This window comes from Sceloporus occidentalis, unplaced genomic scaffold (genome assembly GCF_023333645.1).
Source record: "Sceloporus occidentalis isolate IW3139 unplaced genomic scaffold, rSceOcc1.0.p SCAF_9, whole genome shotgun sequence".
Lineage (NCBI taxonomy): Eukaryota > Metazoa > Chordata > Lepidosauria > Squamata > Phrynosomatidae > Sceloporus > Sceloporus occidentalis.
Window position 1 is genome coordinate 23,475,918 of NW_028316989.1, and position 18,087 is coordinate 23,494,004.

The 18,087-nt window shown below is 41.4% G+C and overlaps 1 protein-coding gene across 2 annotated transcripts in view; it reads left to right on the plus strand.

Annotated features, from left to right (window-relative positions):
* The window catches only part of KIRREL3 (kirre like nephrin family adhesion molecule 3), a 1,115,257-nt gene that overhangs the window by 291,439 nt on the left and 805,731 nt on the right, over positions 1 to 18,087 (plus strand). The gene's annotated exons all lie outside the window — the stretch shown is intronic.

Here is an 18,087-nt window from a genome sequence, read left to right on the forward strand (position 1 = left end):
GTATGAAAGGGTTGCAGCATTGGGAAGGTTGAGGACTACTGATATTAACAGGACTTACATGAGTGTTTACTTATCACATTCCTATTAATTCAATTAATCTACTTTTTAAATTTTAAATCTTTTTTATAGTCATAGACCATAAGAGAGTGGGAATCTACTTTAGTTGGGACAACCATTAGACTTAGGCTATCAAAAATAAATGGTTAAATTGATTTCCTTTTACAGGACACCAGGGCTGCTCCCGCACTTTGCCTAATAGCAGAGCCAGACCTAAGTTATGTGATCCTGCCCTTGCACAAAGCATCACTGTATCTGAAAAGACAAAGAATATTAATAAGATAGTGATGTGAAGAATACCTATGATTTTTTTTCTCAACTCGAATTAGAATGTCTTGACTTGGTCAGACACTGTGCCAGGAAAAGAGTCACCCACCACAACCATAAATGTTTTTATTTGTTTGTTTGATGGGTTGATTGTTTTGTTTTGTTCTGTTTTGGGCCCGAACAGACAGGCCAAAATAAAGCTGCTTCGGTTCACTTTGGAGGTATGCTGTTTAAATGACACACGCATCTTAAGAGGCCAGAAGCTGCGCCAAAGCTGCACTTCAGTCCTTAGGATTGGAGCATGGCTTTGATGTGCCTTCCAGCCTTTTAGGACGCATGCAGCATTTAAACAGCATACCTCCAAAGTAACCTGAAGCAGCTTTATTTTGGCCTGTCTGTTCGGGCCCAATGTTTGCATTTCATGGCTTTATGATTACTGTTGTGCTAAAAAACTTGTTTTCTGCACAAATACATTTCCTCACAGAATTTTGTTTTACTAGACAAAATGATTGCCTTTCATGTAAAAATAACAAATTTGTGAATCATAGAATGCTAGAGTCAAAAGAGACCGCAAGGGCCATCCAGTCCAATCACTGTCATGCAACAATATGCCATTAAAGCACTCCCAATGGATGGCCATCCAGCATCTGCTTATGAACTTCCAAAGAAGGAGACTCCGCTACACTCCAAGACATTGGCGCAGGACAGATGGTCCCAAAGTGCTGTGCCGCCACCAATTCTAGGGTTAGGTACCACACACCAACCGCACAGTCCCTAACCCTAGCACAGAGCGGCAGCGGACTAATAGCGGTGTCCTGTGTACACGGGTGCTACCCCTTTGACGTAAGTGACATGCAGCATATACATGTAGCTGCGCATCACTTGCATCAAAAGTGCACCATTGGTGCACTTGTGACGTCCGCCCAGTGGCTAAAAAAGAACCCGTTTTTTTCTGAGTTCTTTTTACTCCAGAGGGATGCCGTGCGGTTTGGTGGCTGTGGCATCCCCTCGGACAGAAATAGGACGTCGGCAGGCCGCCCTTTTGGGGCAGTCTATCCCGGGCCATTGTTTTCCATTGTCAAACTGCTTTTGCCATCAGAAATTTCTTTTAATGTTCAGGTGGAATCTTTTTTTCCTGTAGTTTGCATCCACTGTTCTATGTCCTAGTTTCCAGACTTAGCAGAAAACAAGTTGTTCCATCCTCAGTATGACATCCTTTCAAATATTTGAACCTGGCTATCATGACACTTCTTCGCCTTCTCTTCTCCAAGCTAAACATACCCAACTATCTAAGCTGTTCCTTGTAGGGCATGGTTTCCAGACCCTTCACCATTTTGGTTGCCATTGTCTGGACACAATCTGGCATGCCAACATGTTTTATGAACTGTAGTGTCCTGAGCTGGATACAATATTCCAGGTGAGGTCAGAACAAAGCAGAATAAAATGCCACTATTGCCTCTCTTGATCTAGACACTGTACTAGAGTTTCAAAATTCAAATAAAAAATGAAAAATGAAGAGTCTGTAAAACAACTCATATTTTCTGCATGGGAAAATGGAATAAGCTACGATTTACATCCCTATAATGAGATTGAAACCTCAAGTCTCAATGAAAAACTGGGTATTCTGAGAGGGACTAAATGCTTCAGAGTGGAAAGCTTGTAATTGTGGACTACATAGTGGAGAAGAAGGATGTCTGTAGCTGCCAGGCCAATGCTGTTGTTGCTGACACTGCTGGCAATCATAGGAGCTATAAGATAATGTAAAAAAGAAAAGAGAGAAGGCAATGGGAGGAGAGGAAAGGATGAGTGGAAGCAGAAGCAAAAATTAGGAAGATGATGAAAAGAATTTGCCACTTGCAAATGGGGTGTGGAACTGGTGCAGCCATTTCTGTCTATCTCTAAAATATCCTAATAAATGAAAATGATTCTGTGGGCAGATGTCTCTCTCTGTGGCATCCATAACCCATCAGGACATCATATTAAAGGCTTCAGCATTTGGCTGTAGTTTTGGTTGTCTTCCAAGTTTCAGTGATCAGTTTTGAAATGAAATTTCACATGGAGGGCTTCCTAGAAAGAAGGGAAGGCAGGTTCAATAACTCACTAGGATTTTCTTTAAAGGAGGAGAACACAGGAGAGGACTCTTTGAGGCACTGGTACTAAACAGAGGCAGAAAAAGGGGGCAAATGAGAGAAAGCTTAAGACACTGCTGATAAGATTCCTGGGGTTAAGAAAGGGTGGGGAAATAGGAGAGGACTAGGAGATAATTGCTCATGGGATGCCGAATGTTAATGAAGGAGGATGGGGGAAAAAGAGTCAGTGTGCCATAAAACCAGGCAGACTAATTTTCAAACAGTAGAAAACAATTTAAATGATTTTTTAAAAGCTAAGAACATACTTATTGAGTTAAAAAGATTAAAACGGAGGTCTTTAAGCAGAGGCTGGATGGCCATCTGTCAATGGGGATGCTTTGAGTGAGAGTTCCTGCATGGCAGAATGGGGTTGGACTGGATCAGGTCCCTTGCGGTCTCTTCCAACTCTGTGATTCTATTATTTCTGTCTTGCCCTATATCAAAAGATCTCAGGGTGGTGTAGGGTTCTCCAACCCTTATCCCACCAAATGTGAGGTCTTCCATCCATCAGGGCCACCAGTTTCCTCTAAGGCAGTGATTCTCAAACTTTGGTCCTCCAGGTGTTTTGGACCTCAGCTCCCAGAAGCAACAGCCAGCTTGGCCATAAGTCAGAACTCTGTGAGTTGAAATCCAATGCATCTGGAGGACCAAAGCCTGGGAACTACTGCTCTAATGCAACCCTACCACAGTGGCCAAATGTGGAATTTCTACCCTTTAATCCATCAAACGTGAAAATTCCCACAACGCTCACTGCAAACACCCCCAAGTGAGGGTTTTTCTGGCTCCACACCTCTGCCACAGAGACCATCTGTGTGGAGACCATCTAAATGGCCTCAAGATATATATGATGGTTTATGCAACTTCTATCCTTAATTGACATCACCCCTCTATGTTCAGTGCTGCCACCACAGACACCTTGTTTGAATATAAGCTCTCAGATATATCATGTTTCTGAAGGTCAGTAGTGAACAAAAAAAGAAAAAAACGTTATTTACATAGAATCATAGAATCATAAAGTTGGAAGAGACCACAAGGGCTTTCCAGTCCAACCCCCTTCTGCCATGCAGAAACTCTCGAGCAAAGCATCCCTGACAAATGGCCATCCAGCTCCTGTTTAAAGACCTCCAAAGGAGGAGACTCCACTACACTCCGAGGAAGAAGTGTGTTCCACTGTCGAACAGCCCTTACTGTCAGGAGGTTCCTCCTAATGGTGAGGTGGAATCTCTTCCTGGAGCTAGCATCCATTGTTCTGGGTCCTGTTCTCTGGAGCAGCAGAAAACAAGCTTGCTCCCTCCTCAATATGACATCCCTTCAAACATTTAAACAGGGCTAGCATATCACCTCTTAATCTTCTCTTCTCCAGACTAAACTTCCCCACTCCCTAAGTCGTTCCTCATTGGACATGGTTTCCAGACCTTTCACCATTTTAGTCGCCCTCCTTTGGACATGCTCCAGTTTTTCCACATCCTTTTTAAATTGTGGTGCCCAGAACTGGACACAATATTCCAGGTGGGGCCTGACCAGTGCAGAATAGAGTGGCACTATTACTTCTCTTGATCTAGACACTTTACTTCTATTGATGCAGCCTAAAATTGCATTGGCCTTTTTAGCTGCCGCATCACACTGTATACTCATGTTCAACTTGTGGTCTGCTTGGACTCCTAGATCCCTTTCACACATATAAATCTCATTCAGACAGGTGTTCCCCATCCTGTATCTATGCAATTCATTTTTCCACCCTAACAGTACCTTACATTTCTCCGTGTTGAATTTCATTTTGTTAGCTTTGGCCGAGCTTTCTAGTGTATTAATGTCATTTTGAATTTTGATCCTGTCCTCTGGGGTATTAGCTACTTCTCCTAATTTGGTGTCATCTGCAAATTTGATAAGTATTCCCACAATTCTGTCATCCAGGTCATTGATAAAGATGCTGAATAGCACTGGGCCCAGGACAGAGCCCTGTGATGATTCACACTTCTGTGTAGATAATAATATAATGTAGGATCTGCAGTTGGAGAAATATTAGATGTCATTGCTATACAAATAAATCCAAGATGAGAATTAATAGCTGGCAGAGCCCTGTGGCTGTCTCTCAGAACCCACATAGATTATTGTAGGTTCTGTTTGTTGTCTTCTTCATGTTATTCCTTAGCAGAATCTAACACTTCCCTCCCAGATGATATTTATATTACTCCCACCTACCTCATATGATGAATGAAGGAGAAAATTCACCTTACAATGCCCTTTACAGTAAAAAAGAAATCACAAGAAAAAATATCAAACTCTTATTTTCCTGGTTTATACAAATAAACACAGCTGCCCTCTTTTTTCTCTCAGCAACAACACACAGCTAAACCTCCAGTATAGGAAATATTAGATTGTGGCTGACTGGGAAATGAAACCAGTTTTATGTACTCTTCCAAAACCTTTTGCAATATTGCTAGTATTTTTCCCCTCTCAAGAGTAATGCATTTTCTCCCAGCCTGCAGATAAGCAAGGGCTAATGTTGTATTTCCAGGAGGAAACATTCCTTGAATAACCCTGCCTTAATCGGCAGTGGAGTCTGGTACAAGTTGTTTTTGCAGGCTTGTAATATATACGGAGCAAAACTGCACCAGGTGACGGTAGTTTCTCTCAGCACTGGCAATTGGCACCAACATTGCTGTCATCCCAGTGCCAAGAAAAAATGTTGTTTGCTAAAGCCTTTGGGGTCTAATTGGTTTTACATAGAACTTCACATCTTTCTATTTTCCAGTGTCTTGCTATAATTAATCTCGCTGCTGTAAACAAATTTGTTACCAAATCTTTTCCCTCTTTTTCCCATTCCTCAGCATTATATAATGACAACAAAACTATGGCCCCATACAGACAGGCCAAAATAAAGCTGCTTCGAGTCACTTTGGAGAAAATAAAGCTGCTTCGAGTCACTTTGGAGGTATGCTGTTTAAATGATGCATGCATCGTAAGAGTCCGGAAGCCGTGCAAAAGCCATGATCCAGTCCTAAGGACTGGAGCGCAGCTTTGGTGCAGCTTCTGGACTCTTAGGATATATGCATCATTTAAACAGCATACCTCCAAAGTGACTCAAAGCAGCTTTATTTTGGCCTCTCTGTATGGGGTCTATATTTGGTTTTCTATCTATTTTTATATTCATAACATTTTCTATTTCTAATATCAGCTTTCCCAAAACTTTTTTGTACATATTTACATTGCCACCACGTCTGCATATATGACCCTACTTCTTGACAGGTTGTTGATTTTGTAAGGACTTTCAAACGTTCAAACATTTATTCACAAATTTGAAGAAATGAGCGTGGGAGAAAACAGGAGTCATTTCCATCCACTTAAGAAAAAAACACCTTGATTGTGTAATTCTTCAAATTCACATTCTGGTTTTGAATTCTCGGATATTCAGCCAGGTTTCCGGTGCTATGTTATGGCTGCCTTCTTTTCCCTCCCTATTCTAGTCTCATTGTTTATTGATTAGCCATTAGGCCATTTCAAAATAACACTAAAACAAGTAAAACACACTATAAAATCCTATAGAAAGTCTATAGCAATTAGAAAAGAGCTAAAATGTAATAACACAGAATCTGAAATGTATATAGAGTACCATATGGAAGTCATATAAATGTAAAACAATATAAGTAGATTAGAAGTACAGTACCTAAAAATGAAACATAGTTATAAAACTGATCATAAAAATCTATACCGAAGGTTCAAGATACAAAAATGGATAAGGAGAATAAAAACGAATGTATTACAGTATTAAGATGATAATACATAAAGTAATAAAATTGAACATGAAGCATCATATAATCAGAATTCTTCATTACCTCTGCAATTTACCCCAATTGACCCCACATATCTAACTCTCGACTGTATGGTTTTACATAAAAACCAAGCTGTGATAATAGATATTTTTTGAATCCTGGCTACTCATGAAGTAAGAGATTCTGACCTGGGTATCCCAAAACATTGTTCTTTTGATATAGGGACCAAGATACTGATCACTTTCCTGCTTCTCTCCCTCTTTCCTCATTTGACAATTAACCTTTTAAAAAATCTTTCTTTGTGCATTGATGGTTATGTTACACTTAGTTGTTTCGAGACTAGCTCTAAAATCTAGACAAGTGTTAATGGTGGATGGGTACATGCATGTGTGTTTCTGTATATGCTCAGAGATGTAATTGTGGTGCGGTACAGATGGGCAGCTCTGTGTCGCCTGTCTTTCCCACTCGGTGCCGCAGCAGTAGCACCGTATGGCACCGGCACACCGCCACAAAGGAGAAATGGCACCATCAGGATGTCACTTCCTGCAAGTGACGTCTGGATGCTGCATGGCATCAGCATCAACATGGCGCCCCCCGCCCCCCGTATGGACAGGAGGGCATCATGATGTGACCGTCCACCCAGGAGTGTGTGGTTGCTGCGCACTCCCAACCCCTAGTATCGCCTCCACCACACCACTTCCCGCCGGTATGTACCGGCCCTAAGTTTCTTCCTTAAGGTAGCAATGAGTAATTTCAGCCATTTTCTTCTTCTATGAAAGAGTCTTTGAAAAATCACCACATTTTCAAAGGCTATTCACAATTTGTGATTTATTCTGCGCAAAAATTTTCTAGGGGTGTTTTACACCGAAAACTACATTTTCTGCATGGAAGATAATATTTCTACACAGAAGCATTAATTCCTGCACAGGAAATGCTATTTTTCTATGCAAATCACCCATGTGCAAATTTCGAAAACAGACCCCCAATTTACACTTTTGTGTGTGTGTGTGCAATAAGTAACATTTTGTGAAGACGTGGATATTTCTTTGCTGAAATATTAGTTTTCATGCCGAAAATGCTCTTTCCTGCATAGGTTCTGGAACACCCCAAGTTCCCTGAATCTGTATCAGGGAGTTGTTTCATAGAGTCTCATCCTTTTGTGGTTTCCAAGGGAACCACTAAAATCCCAAAAGTGATTTTGAGATCAAGCTCAAAGGAAAGATAGTAATTTGTGTAATTTAGGTTTCAGTCAGTGTTTGAAAGGCAAATGTTCATAGAGACCAAATTGGTGCTATCTCTATCATTAAAAATACAAAAACGTCCCAGTGGACTGTGTGAGTTGATAGAACTCTGGAGGCAACACATAGGAGGATGATCCTACTCAGTCTGGGGGTCTATTTCCGTAGAACATGTAGGGTTCAAAATCTCATCTTGGTACTGCTTGATTAAGCATGATCTGCCACTAATAGTCAAGATATTTTTTTTTTGTACTTGGTAAATATTCTCAGTAAATCCCAGAGTAAATGCCATTGCACTCTCCATGTGTCCCAGAGGGCAGAGGGAAGCATGTGCTTTGTTTGCTGCCTATGGAAATGATGCTTACGTTAGAATTACCTGGTAACATATGGCAACTGTCTTGTAATTAAATGCTCCACTGATACTTCCAAAGTGAACAAAATAAATCTCCCAGCAGCAGTGCACAACCCACTACTGGTGGTTATTTGTCAAGGATGAGCATGGTTGACCAGATGAACACTGGGCTTAAGACAGTGTCTGATCCTTGAATTGCCAATTTATTCTTGATTCCTTTAGCAAAGGGGGGGGAAGAACACCAGAAGTTGTGCAGGTGTATAAATTCATGGATGCATGAAGTTAGACACATGCATATCTGCATTGTTGGCAGAACATTTAAAGGTCTACAATGAATATTCCAAATTTGCATTAAAAGCAATGCATCTATCACAGTTGAATGCATTTCTGAACAAATGTTGTGCAGACCATTTGTAGCTTTTTGGTGCCATTTAGCATGCTTTGTCTCTCAATCTTCTTGAGGCCATTTCTTTTCTTATGTTTTATGTTCTCAACGTCCTTCATCTCCTTTACCCGTGCTGCTGCTTTGTGCCATTGTCCATAAAAACTCATGATGTGTGTTTCGAATTCTCAGTTCCTGACATGCTATTGTATGATCACATGGGATGAAGTATGACAATAACTGAGAAAACAATAACTTAGGTTATCATGGTCAGTAGGACCAAACAGCAGAGTGGGCAAATGAGTCAGAGGACAGTGAAGGCAAGGAAGAAAATATATGGCCCTTCACTCGTTCATTGTACACTAGCATACACATAAGTAATCTGCAAGAATGATATCTATCCTCTTCTGTGGACAGATGGAATTTCAGCCATAAACAGCTTGGATACCCCCAACCTTCCACTGGCCACTAAATGGCTCTGGGGGCACAGCTGCGAACCTGCCTTGTAATGGCTAACAAGGCCAACGTGATTTCAGGCTGCATCAATAAAAGTATAGTGTCTAGATCAAGGGAAGTAATAGTGCCATTCTATTCTGCTTTGGTCAGGCCCCACCTGGAATATTGTGTCCAGTTCTGGGCACCACAATTCAAAAAGGACATTGAGAAACTGGAGCCATGTGTCCAAAGGAGGGCAACTAAAATGGTGAAGGGTCTGGAAACCATGAAGCCCTATGAGGAAAGACTCAGGGAGCTGAGGATGTTCAGCCTGGAGAAGCAAAGGTTACGAGGTAATATGATAGCCCTGTTTAAATATTTGAAAGGATGTCGTATTGAGGAGGGAGCAAGCTTGTTTTCTGCTGCTCCAGAGAATAGGAGATGCCAGTCATAGATGATGATGAAACATCAGGAATAAACTCTTCTAGAACATGGCCACATAGCCCCAAAAACCCACAAAAAACTATGGACGCTGGCCAGAAAAGCCTTCGACTTCACAACGGTGTTACTACAGCTACTTACCTTGCTTCTGAATGAGCTGATTGTCACAAAGAAAATGATAAATTGAAGGTGGTTATTGTTATCCAAGAAGACAGATAGAATTTGCTTGAGAATATCTTTCTATCCCCATGCCCCATGATCTTAAATGAGAAGAGTTACAATTCCTCCATCTTCAAGATTGCTGAACATTTATGGTTTAGACAAGGCAAATGAGAGAGAAGGCTCGGATCAGGGAGGCTGTGCTGGAAATGGCCTCAAAAAACCTTTGCTGGCCCTTCAGACATTTCAGGAATTATTGATGGAACAACCTTTTTGGTCTGAGTCTTGCATTTTGTTGAGGTGAGGAGAGATTATTGTTTAAATAACCCGTAGGGGACTAGATCTTCTGGCGACCCAAATACTGCTTCAAGATTTTATTGCTTTTCATAACTTCCCCCGGCCACAACCGTCTCCTGTAAAGAAAAGGCTAGGTGAGTTATAGGAGGGAAGTAAAAGAAATAAGGAAACAGTAGCAAAATGTTAATGTACACTCACAAAAATGGGCTTGCTAGTATCTCCTGCCAGGACATGGTAAACTGCTCTGGGCTTCCAGCTAATCTTTACTGTTTTTTTGTTTTTGTTTTAAAAAGAAAACCTGTTTATATAAAAATCCTCATGACAGAAATGTGTTCATGCTACAGTTGAAGGCAAAAAAACCCCTTAGATTAGGCTGCTTTCAGCTTTTTGCTAAAGAAGCTTTTGAGCTCCCAAGAACCTGGCTCTGCTGTCATTTTTGTTTTCCAGGGATGTTTTTCTTCACTATGACTCTGGAGATCAGGGTCACTTCCACTCTCAGCCACAGAAACCCACTGGGTGACCGCTGGTGAGTTACACACTCTTTGTCACTGGAATATAGATCTCCCCTACTCACATGTGCAGAACCAGTTTCTGTATATGAACAGCAGTGGCAACATCACAAATGATGGTCCTCCCTTTTACACTGAGGTGCAAGAAATTATATGGTATGGGAATCATAGAATCATACAGTTGTAAGAGACCAAAAAGGCCATCTAGTCCAACCCCATTCTGCCATGCAGGAAATCACAATCAAAGCATCACCGACAGATGGCCATCCAGACTCTGCTTAAAGACCTCTAAAGAAAGTGACTCCACTACACTCTGAGGAAGGAGTGTGTTCCACTGTCAAACAGCCCTTACTCTCAGGAGGTTCCTCCTAATGTTGAGGTGGAATCTCTTTTCCTGGAGATTGCATCTATTGTTCTGTGTCCCATTCTCTGGAGCAGCAGAAAACAAGCTTGCTCCTTCCTCAATATGACATCCATTCAAGTATTTAAACAGGGCTATCATATCACCTCTTAACCATCTCTTCTCCTGACTAAACATCCCCAGCTCCCTAAGTCTTTCCTCATAGGGTTTCATGGTTTCCAGACCCTTCACCATTTTAGTTGCCCTCCTTTGGACACATGACTCCAGTTTCTCAATGTCCTTTTTGAATTGTAGTGCCCAGAACTGGACACAATATTATTCCAGGTGGGGCCTGACCAAAGCAGAATACAATGGCACTATTAATTCTCTTGATCTAGACACAGTACTTTTATTGATGCACCCTAAAATCGCACTGGCCTTTTTGGCTGCCACATCGCACTGTTGACTCATGTTCAACTTGTGGTCTACTTGGACTCCCAGCTCCCTTTCACACATAGAAGTCTCCTTAAGCCAGGTGTCCCCCATAATCCTATATCTGTGCATTTTATTTTTCTGCCCTAAGTGCAGTACCTTACATTTCTTTGTGTTGAAGTTCATTTTGTTAGCTTTGACCCAGCTTTCTGGTCTATTCAGGTCATTTTGAATTTTGATCCTGTCCTCTGGAGTATTAGCTATTCCTCCTAATTTGGTGTCATTTGCAAATTTGATTAGTATGCCCCCAATTCTGTCATCCAAGTCATTGATAAAGATGTTGAATAGCCCTAGGCCCAGGACAGAGCCCCACTGGACACCCCACTGGTCACTCCTCTCCAGGATGAAGAAAAGGAGCCATGGCTGACCATCCTTTGGGTTCGGCTGGTCAACCAGTTACAAATCCATGTAACAGTTTCCTTGGCTAGCCCACATTTTACAAACTTGTTTTCAAGAATTTCATGGGGAACCTTGTCAAAGGCCTGACTGAAATTAAGATATTCTATATCCACAACATTCCCTTCATCTAACAAGCTGGTAATTTTATGGCTGTGGAGTTCAGGAAAGGTTTGGAGATTAGATAGCAAATGCCTAAATATTGTGAATTCAATGCAAATGTTTTAAGAATACAAGTTAGTGGACGTCCAAGTAGAGATAGGTGGATCATTAATGTCGACAGGAAAGATTGTAGTGTAGAGACCGCATAGCAGTTTCTCCTGTGGGCAAGATACACACATGTCTCTGTCTAGTGGACATATGTATCATACCTCCTGTCACAAACTTCCACTTCCCAACTCCAGGTATGTTCTGTTCTGGCTCCATTAAGATTTTTTTTAAATAAATAAATAAATCCAGGTGTACATTAAAGTTCAGAAGTGTCCCCTCCATCCTGTTCTGATGTCCTTCTCAAATACATATTCAAATATTGTCAAGCCCCTTACATTGGCTGCCTGTTTTGGTTCTGCAGCAGATATATGATTTTGTTGGGCTCATGCACACTGATTTAAAAAAACAACAACAGAAAGTCACACATTTTATTCCTCTTCATTCCACTTTTATTTTGGCGATCCATACATGGTTTGATCAGAGACTTTTAATATCAGCTACTAAGTGCAGTTTATATTAATCCAGTATAAAGAAGAGGAACAAAATCTGGGACTTTTCAATTATTTTGAATGTGCCTGTTAGTTTCCAAGCTCCATGGGCTTCTTCATCAGGCAAAGATGTTACAAACCAAAGAGGAGAAAGAAAACAATTGGAGATGTTAGTCAGATGCCTGCATGTTGTTTCAGTCCTTAGTAAAAGTGGTATACTGTATAGAAATATGAGTATATATGATAGAATGTGATATGGAATGTGATATGAACTATAGAAGATAAATCCTATTTTTATTAGTTTATGTAGAATTGTTTGTTTTAGAATTTTATACATATATATATATATATATATATATATAGAGAGAGAGAGAGAGAGAGGTTTAAATAAAGATGGCATACTGGGGAGGCTATATTCTGTGCAGGCAGGTGCCTCCTCCTTCTGGTTATGCAGCAATAGGGAGGTTTTCAAAGTCCATTTGCATTTCAACAGGTCTCTTCCAACTCTATGATTCTATGATTCTAGTAGTATTCATACCATCAGTACTATGATAGTACTGAATTTCTGGGAGTTGGTCAAACTGAAGTTCTTTTTCCTCCTCCGCAGCATAAGATGAAAGGATAGTGAAGGGGCTTGCTAACAGTATGCATGGGAGCAAATCCCTCATCATCACAAGCCTTGAAGAAAAACCAGAAATACTCTCAAACCACTTTTTCTACACACACACACACACACACACACACACACACACACACACACACACTTTCAGGGTTTTTTTCCTAGTTGCCCGAGGATGTGCTTGTAACCAGCTTGCCTTTCATGCATCAAGCTTTGCTTTGGCAAGACTCTGCCCTTCCACAAGAACTAGCACCTTTGGCCCCTTTCAAAGGGGGCTTTGCTTATAAGCAGCCAAGACGGTCTTTGATAAACGCACAGAGGAATACTTTAACTTTAACTTTCAGTTTCCCGTTTCTGTGTCTCGGATCTTTACAGAGGCATGCAGGAATTGTGTTTTTGTTTGGATTTCTCTCTTTTTTCATCCCCCCTTTTCTTTTTTGTGAGTGCTCATGAAAGATGCTTGATTGACAGCCTGAGAAAGAGGGGGAGAGAGATCTCTGCCTATCTGTAGAACAGATAGCATCTAAGTTGCAGAAGGGCACAAAACACAAGATGCTGCCTTGAGAAGCCACCAGAAGAGTTCACAGCTAGAAATGAGAAGGAATCAAGTTTCTTCACTGGTTTTTTTTTCCCCTCCAGAGTTTGTTTTGCATGTCTTGACCCCTCCAAAGAAATGACTGTAAAGGCCTCTGTGTGCTGCATGAATGTGCATCCAATCACCAACCTTACACTCCTCAAGTCCTCCCCATGAATAGGATTGCCAGGTTAAGAGCCTCCGATAAGATCTGGAGCTGGAAAACACAAGAAGTCTACTTATTCAGACAAACCAGTGCCTGGTAAGGCAGTGGCAAAAACAAGGAGAGTGATTTTTTTTTTTTTATCAGGAACAGGTAACGTGGTTTAATAGCTCTAGATAAGGAATGCTTGAAGATTTGATCTTGGAAGGTTTCAGTACAATCTGACCCAATTTGCACCTCTTGAAATAACATGTACGGTGGACCCTTGTTATAAATAATAATAATAATAATAATAATAATAATAATAATAATAATATCTTTATTTCTATACCACTTTTCCTGGAAGATCAAAGTGGTTTACAAGTTCAAAACAGATGTGCATTATGGCATATTACAATATAAAATACAATCAGAAATACATTTCATTAGAACGTCATATAAAAACAGTTATATGCTGGGGTTTGGTTCCAAGATTCCCGTGGATAACAAAATCTGTGTATGCTCAAGTCCCATTAAACACAATGACATAGCAAAATGGTGTCCCTTATAAAAAATGGAAAATCAAGGTTTGATATTTGAAATTTATACTTTTTTTGAACATTTTCAAACCGTGGATGCGAATCTGTGTATAAAAAATTAGTCCAATTAAATAGATTGTATGTACAACGCTGTGTAAATTTACAGCGCTTTATAAATAAAGGTTAATAATAATAATAATAATAGTGTCTATGAAAGGGCGACTGTAGTATGAAACAGTGGAGATCCAGCACCAGGTGTCACCCAGTGTCTGTGTATGGGGGGGGGCAACTGGGAGTGGGACTTCTGGTGGGACTTCTGCGCCTAGCAAATGGCTGCACTGTCTGGAGGAAGTGCTGCATGGGCTAGAAAAGCACCAGGCCAGGGAAACAGCGACACATGCCATGGAAATGGCCGCCTGCTGCCTACTCGGGCTGGAGACCCTCCCAACACCCAGAGGGCATCTGCATGGCCATGAGGGGCACCTGCGCAGGCCCAAGGAGCACCTGCGCGGAGCTGACTGGGTGTCACCCCCCATCTGAGGTGTCACCCAGTGTGGTCCGCATCCCCACGCCCCCCAGTGATGCTACTGGTATGGAACTTAGAAAGCAGTTCTTTGACTTTTTGAATGTTCCAGCATGGTTTTCTGAGAGCCGGAGTGGTGTAATGGTTTGGACATTGGACTATGCTTTCGGAGAGCGGGGTTCAAATCCCTGCTCAGTCATGGAAACCCACTGGCAATGATATCACTATGAGGATGTGGGGGATGCAGAATGCACTTGGTGACAACCAGAAGAGGGGTGACACCTGGTTGGCCCCTCTTCGCCCTTTTGGGCAGGAGGGATGCATATGCACCCTTGCTGCCTGCTCCAGCCTGGGCTGGAGGAGCATGTCCTTTTGGCTGTTGCCCCCTTGGCACTTCCCCAATACATACCTGGCATGGGGTCACCACTTCTCACTGGGGATTGTTGGGCAAGTCACACTCTCTGAGCCTCAGAGGAAAGCAAAAGCCAACCCATTCTGAACAGATCATGCCAAGAAACCCCAGTGTAGCTTTGCTTTATGGTTGCTGTTTGTCAGAAATATATAGGCATTCAACAAGAAATCATGGCTTTTGACTCAAAAAGTGTATCACGGTGCATTTTTAAAAGCAGGCTTTGAAAGAAGACTCATTTAAGAATGCATATTCTGAGAGACAGTTTGTTCAGGAATACACATCTAAATGCAGATTTAGCGAGAGAAAGAATCCCAAGCTGAAATGGAACAGAGTAGATCTGTAAGCACATCAAAATGGCATGAATTTGAAAGAGATGGACTAGCCCAAACTGAGTCCCAAACCTGACTGGATCAACCTGTGAAATGATCTGCAACAACAAAGTTTAGCTTTGTAAAGTAAGAGAAGAAAATGGCATGAGAAAGCAAGCAGGCTTCACAACCTGAATGTTTGTGTAGGCTGATAAGGTTTTTTTTAAATAGATAGATAGATAGATGATAGATAGATAGATAGATAGATAGATAGATAGATAGACAGACAGACAGACAGACAGACAGACAGACAGACGACTGATGGTCCTGAGCATGCTCAGATATGACATTTCCTATAAGATCTAAGATGGCATATAATTGTGGGAAATGAATGAACATGATTAAAATATTTGTTTTACTGTACGTGCAAGTGGGGAAAGAAGACAGTTGGATCCCATTTTGGTAGAAAGGTAGAATATAAACAAGCAAGTAAACAGAATTCGCCTAGTTCGCTAGTGAAATTATCTCAGTCTCTCACCCACTCTCTGATCATTGCTGCCTATCCTTTTGCAAGCAATGTTGTACATTTCCTCCCTGTCATGAAAGATAGTACTGGATGTGTCAGAGAATACTGGAATTCTCAATCAAGTTGGAAAGGCAGAAACTGAACAACAACCAACCCCATGCTAACCCTCCCAACAATTAAAAGAGAAAAAGAAATAAGCTTAGTATTTCTAAACATAAAAGTGGCTTTACTTGTGCATAGCAAAACAAAAGACTTGTGGAAAAGAAAGAAGGAAAAAGAAAATGGTTGCAGATTAATAATAAATAAATTGTTTATTTATTAACCGCTTTTCCCAAGATCAAAGCGGTGTACAAGTGTCAATAAAGACAGTCAGTAAAAACAGTACCGCAATTCACATATTAAAAATACACATTAAAATGAATTAAATCCAAAAGCATAGTTAAAAACATACAGTAATAATGTTAAAATCATGAATATCAATACGTCAGAGTCAATAGGGGAAAGATAATCTTAGAAGGAATTGGGAGGGTAGGCTTGTAGGAAGAGGTGGGTTTTACTTGTGCAGAGCAATGCAGCAATGCAGGAAGAAAGTGTGATACAACAAGCAGAAAATCAAGCTACCAATGAGTAAGTATAGGCTTACAAAGGCAGCTAACACCCTTTGTTTTAATTCCATTTGACTAAACAAGTAATGAGCAGTCTGGAGATGGCGCCAGGACAGAGAGAGCCTTATCACATTATTGAACAAACAAAAAGACACATGTTTTTTTTCCTCCCTCCACATGACTTTGGGGGATACAGATGGGGAGAAAGGAGCAGTGAGATGTCACCCCTTTCTCCCACGGATCGTTGCCACAGTGACCACACATCGCAGCAACAATGTGCCCGGAAAAAGGAGCTGTGAAACGTGGCTTCTTTCTCGGCCTCTGCTGAGGCGCCATTTGCACCCTGCAGCAGTACGGTGACATCCCTTGTGCGCTGTGCTGTTTGGACATGGCACATGAATCATGTCATCACTGCGCACCACGCGTGAATGGCGGCGCTCCAAAATTGCGCCCGTGGCACATGGTAGGGCTAGGAAGTGTGCGGACGCTCTACTCTCCTGAGCCCTAAAATCAGATCCAGGCTGCCGCATGGTGCCAATCTGTACCGTGCCTTCATTCTTTTTCATATTCTTCCGGTTCAAAACCCATGGGAGAGAGTCATAAAAGTGTTGTAAAAGTGTCCCATTTGCCAAGCTGAAATAATCCGTTTGGCAAAAATGGCACTTTTACAATGTACTCCCATGCTTTTACAATCTGAAGAGAACAAGAGTCATGTGGAGGGAGAGGAAAAAAACTACGCATCTGTTCATTTTCCTGCCAGGCTTGTTTGATAATGCAATAAAGCTCAGAGAGTTGAAGCTGAGATATTTTGACAGTAGTGACAATGGCATCAAGTCTTCCACCATGCTCAAGGTTTCCTGTTCCATCTGAGATTACTTTCAGCTCTCATAGTAAGTAGGAACGGAGGCAGATTTTTTTCCTTGGAGTAATATATAACAGTGAGCTATCCTTATTGTGATTCAAAATATTTGGAGGTGCTTTGGTCTTGAATAGGCAAATGTGACCCATTAGTTTGGCCAAAGACCTGACTCCTGGAAGCAAGGTAAAACTGGTTTGATGTAAGGAATCAATGTTGCTAGTAGAAGTTTTTAATTGTTTTTTTTCCTGCCATTTGAGTCACAACACTGTAACGCGGAGTACCTCCATTTCAACACTGCACTCACAAAATGCAGTTGTGTGAGTTTTGTGTATAAATGCATGCAAAATTCTTCTGTCATGAAGTGAACGGTTGATGAATCTCAGTTGTTTTTGAACAAAAGACAGGTATGTCCATGGAACTATCTGTGTAATACATTGTTGTTGTGTGTGGAGTGTGTCCAAAGGAGGGCGACTAAAATGGTGAAGGTTCTGGAAACTGTAAAGCCCTATGAGGAACAATTTAGGAAGCTGGGGATATTTAATCTGGAGAAGAGAAGGTTATGATAGCCCTGTTTAAATATTTGAAGGTGTGTCATATTGAGGAGGGAGCAAGCTTATTTTCTGCTGCTCCAGAGAACAGAACCCGGAACAATGGATGCAAGCTACAGGAAAAGAGATTCTGCCTCAGCATTAGGAGGAACATCCTGAGAGTAAGGGCTGTTCAATAGTGGAACACACTCCCTCAATGGAGGATGGTGAAGTCTTCTCATTGGAGGTTTTCAAACAGAGGCTGGATGGCCATCTGTCGGGGATAGTTTGACTGGGAGTTCCTGCATGGCAGAATGGGGTTGGACTGGATGAACCTTGGAGTCTCTTCCAACTCTATGATTCTATAAGTCTTCAAAGCAGTTGAGACTCACAGGGACTCCAATGCAACCTATCAGGGGCTTTTCTAGCCACAGTATGTACAGAGGGTGGTTGCCTTTCTCTGAGTCATGTTCAGCCAGTGGGTTTAC